The sequence below is a fragment of the Ruditapes philippinarum genome, unplaced genomic scaffold (genome assembly GCF_026571515.1).
Source record: "Ruditapes philippinarum isolate M1 unplaced genomic scaffold, ASM2657151v2 ctg133_1_1_1_1, whole genome shotgun sequence".
In the NCBI taxonomy this organism is placed as follows: Eukaryota; Metazoa; Mollusca; class Bivalvia; order Venerida; family Veneridae; genus Ruditapes; species Ruditapes philippinarum.
Genome location: NW_026864453.1, coordinates 587322 through 592055, shown reverse-complemented (window position 1 = coordinate 592055; position 4734 = coordinate 587322). Strand labels below are relative to the sequence as shown.

At 33.8% G+C, this 4734-nt stretch overlaps 1 long non-coding RNA gene across 1 annotated transcript; it reads right to left on the bottom strand.

The window, feature by feature from the left end:
* Positions 1 to 1257: 1257 nt before the first annotated feature.
* LOC132725646 (uncharacterized) lies at positions 1258 to 3782 on the bottom strand. Its single transcript, XR_009625091.1, has 2 exons — positions 2207 to 3782; positions 1258 to 1854 (listed from the first exon to the last, which is right to left on the bottom strand). It is a non-coding gene; the product is annotated as an uncharacterized LOC132725646 (long non-coding RNA).
* Positions 3783 to 4734: the final 952 nt, after the last annotated feature.

Sequence of the window (4734 nt, the reverse complement as noted above, 5' to 3'; positions counted from 1 at the left end):
GGAGATAAATCTGAAAATATTGTTACTAGAGTTATGAAACTTGTCACACAAGATGGGGATGATGATAACGTAAATATATTTGAAGTATGAGGTTGATCCCTTATGAAATAAAGAAGAAACAGTAAGAAATAGTATTTTTTGAGGAAAATTCTAAGTTCAAGGGGAGATAAATCTGAAAATATTGGTGCTAGAGTTATGAACCTTGTCACATAAGATGGGGATGACGATAAGGTACATATATTTGAAGTATGAGGTTGATCCCTTCAGAAATAAAGAAGTAACAGTAAAAAATAGTATTTTTTAAGGAAAATTCTAAGTTCAAGGGGAGATAAATCTGAAAATATTGGTGCTAGAGTTATGAACCTTGTCACATAAGATGTGGTTGATGATAAGGAATATATATTTGAAGTTTGAAGTTGATACCTTAAGAAATGACAAAGTTATAGTGAAAAATATTTTACTGCACCAAAACTTTAATCTAAAATCTGGACGCGGACGCCGACGCCGGGGCGAGTAGGACAGCTCTCCATATACTTCGTATAGTCGAGCTAAAAATGAGTAACTTCTGAAAATATGTTGGTTCCAAAAAATAAAATTGTCCTCAGTTCTCTCGGGTTACTCGCCTTTATGGATTTCCAAATGCAACACACTCCATCAAGTTATCATGAACACAAAACAGTACTACATATTATATCCTAAATCTTGTAGGAATGGAAGAATGAATATTTCCTGAAAATGTTAAAAATATTGGTCAAAGTAAAAAAGGCCGGGTTGCATTTGTATTCCAAATGTCATGAGGCCGTGATGTTACGAAAATTTCCGACCATTGACAATTAATGTCGAAAATCTAACTTAAAAGTCGATAAACAAGAAGTGGGTGAGCCAGACCTAAAATCGAATTCCACGGTATGGGACCACGTGTTAATACTTTATACCAAATATTAAGAGGCTGTGATAAGTAGTTGCTGAGAAAACTGTTAAGAAAATTTCCGACCATTGACAATTATGTCGAAAATTTAACTTAGTCGATAAACAAGAAGTGAATGAGCCAGACCTAAAATCGAATCCCACGGTATGGGACCACATGTTAATGCTTTATACCAAATATCAAGAGGCTGTGATAATCAGTTGCTGAGAAAACTGTTACGAAAATATTTCCCCGCCCGCCCGACATTCACCATACTATAACCCGGGTTTGCACCTGTGCAGCCCGACCAAAAATTGGCGTCGGTATCGAGACAAAAAAACAACAGAAGAAATTTTTGCATAATTTAATTTTTATTTCAGACAATATAGTTATCAATAATAGATTTTGAGAAAAAACTTTATCACATAAAGTAAGACATGGTAACCAAATAGAACATGCATTGCCTAAAAAACATTTGTTACTTCTTTCAAACTAGTGCTAATCAGAGATGTTTTGTGTATTTCGATACATTATAGGTACTTATGTAACTATATCTTTATATGGATTGCAAAGTACAATATTCATGACCAAAAATCTTTATTTTAAATGGATTTGATAGTCATGTGATACACAACACTTTGGCAAAAATGTACATGCCTTTGCAAAGCCTCCTTTTGGATTTTCCATTCAGCGATTACTAAAACTACAATCTAGATATTAAAGGATAATCAAAACCTTACATCTTACACCAGTTGGCCTATGTAAATCACGCTATGTACCAGAAACAACATAATACTTGTACAATGCACATAGAGCTTCCATTAATGAAGTTTGGGAGTCATTTACTCCTTGTTTTTGGCTTGTGATTTTCAAATACTAATGCTTTTCCTAGTAATATGACTCCCAATGTCAGTGATTTTGCAGTCTCTGACTTCCAATTTTTTTAACTTAAAGTGACATTATGCTCAATTTTTCATTGTCAAGTTGAGCCTAATTGACTGTATATTTCAAAAGATTGACTGTTATAATGGTACTTGACCAACTGTTGATATTTGGAAAATATTTAGCATAGAATAAAAATTTGCGTAAAATATAAAAAGACTGCCCCACTCTTTTTATAAATTTAATGTAACAAGTACATTCTGATATATATTTAATGTTATTTCCTTTGGCCACATAAGTTAACCATCATTCACGTGAATTGGATTATAAAATTGAAAGGAATTATAGCAGATTGTAAACTTATTTTTACTTCTAACTGTTTATTCGCTATATACCCTTGGATGGGCAGAATGTCACTTTAATGGAAACCCTGTACACGTTGTTTAAAACAGTCTAAGTTGTCAAAAAACAAAACAAAACATATTTTTATATGCAAAAAGCAACACATGTTGCCTAGAAGACAACACAGTTTGCATGACGACCAACACATGTCAAACTTTTACATATTTACAACACACAATATCAAAAATACAGAAAATTGAACTATTCTTACATATAATGTTTTATTAATATTCTCCTTTTTACATATTGTACTTATTTTTGTTTTGGTTAATTTCCACATGTGGCACTGATCAAAGGACCTGTAGATTTATGGAGACACATATGAGCTGTGTCATGACAAAACCAACATAATGGGTTTGCGACCAGCATGGATCCAGACCAGACTGCGCATCCGAGCAGTCTGATCAGGATCCATGCTGTTCGCTTACAAACTCTATAACCAGTAAAGAAACCGATAGCGAACAGGATGGATCCTGAACAGACTGCGGGGATGCGCAGGTTGGTCTGGATCCATGTTGGTTGCAAACCCATTATGTTAGTTTTGTCATGACACAGCTCAAATAATTTTCTTTATCCTGGTGCTAAAAAGTACATTGTGATATGCTAAGGACCACAAATATGGTTTTATTTCGCCTCTGGTAAACAACCTTTTGCCACTGAATAAATCAATATAAGATGAAACTCTTAGAGTCTTGCCATGCATTAAGTTACAAAAGAACTGAAAACAGAAAAAAATATCTTTAGTGAATGGAACATCACCAACCTTCAAAGCATGTTCATGGACCATAGAAAGTACCAAAGCAAAATGTCAGTGGGAGAAAGAAACATTAAGTGTGACAGGAGAATGAAGGAAGGAATGGCTAACTTGACAACTACCATGAATCTGCTACACCATAAAATTTCAGAAACAACCAACATGAATTCGCTACACCCAAAAACTTCAGAAAGTGTAAAATCTAATAAGGAGAAGACAGTTTACAATAGAAGAAAAATCACCCACATGTTTAGACATGCAATAACAATGACTTAATTTCTCTTAATTACATTTAAAAATAGTACAATTTCACTCTCTGAGAAAAAGTAATTGTAAAATTTGAATGATAAATAAATGAAAACATGGGATGGCAACATTTTTATATGATCTTTCTAAAACAAATCAACCATCCGTCAAAAATAATAACATGTATACCAAAGACCTTAAAAAAGTTCACAAGAAAAGCACATAATTCAAACATAATGTTACAATATCTATTAATTTAAGGCGTTTAAATACAATACATTGAAACAATATAATAAAGGGAATTCAATAACATTAAAAACTATAAACAAATTCATGGAAATTTCATTGAAAGTCAGGAAAAAAATCATGTGCTTAAGCTGTAAGTTATGTAAAATCACCTTCCATTTATTTTCACACTTAAATTTATTGTCTTGTTGTGTTATATGTAAATAAATCTAAATTCAATGTAAACATACTGATTTTTATTTGAGTCCAATTTCTTGAACAAAGCAGGTTGTGAGGTAAAAATAACAAGAGGGCCATGATGGCCCTGAGGTTGCTCACCTGTATATAGGCCCACAGAGCGGGGCCAGTTTAAACCCCAGGGCTTTTATTTGAACAAACTTAGAAGACACTCATTAGAAGATGTTTCACAATGTTAAGTTTTTACTACACATATGTTATAAAAAACAATGATCTCAAGGTCCCCCAAACCCCCCCCCCCCCCTGGCAGGGCCAATTTTCACCAAAGGGCTTTTATTTGAACAAACTTTGTAGACATCCATAAGAAGATATTTCATGCTAAACATCTAAGCTCTAGCTCATTGGGTTTTTAAAAGAAGTTTTTAAGTTTTTACTACACACAAATAGTTAAAAACAATGACACCCCTGGGGCCGGGCCAGTTTTGACCCCAGGGCTTTTATTTGAACAAACTTGGTAGACACTCACTAAAAGATGTTTCATGCTTAATATCTTAACTCTAGCTATTTAGGTTTTTTCAAAGAAGATTTTTTAAGTTTTTACTATATGCATATAGGGAAAATCAAGACCCCCCGGGGCAGGCCAATTGATGACCCCAGGGCTTTTATTTGAACAAATTTTGTAGACACTCACTAGAAGATGTTTCATGCTTTACATCTAAACTCTAGCTATTTGGGTTTTTTCAAAGAAGATTATTTAAGTTTTTGCTATACACAGATAAGGAAAATCACACCCCCAGGGCGGGGCCAATTTTGACCCCAGGGCTTTTTTTTTTAACAAAGTTGGTAGACACCCATAAGAAGATGTTTCATGCTGAATATCTTAGCTCTACCTCTTTGAGTTCTTTCAAAGAAGATTTTGTAAATTTTTACTATGTTCATATAGGGAAAATCAATGACCCCCTGGGGCGGGGCCAATTTTGACCCCAGGGCTTTTATTTGAACAAACTTTGTACACGTCATTAGAAGATGTTTCATGCTGAACATCTTAGCTCTAGCTCTTTGGGTTCTTTAAAAGAAGAATTTTTAAGTTTTTACTTTATGCATATAGGGAAAATCAATG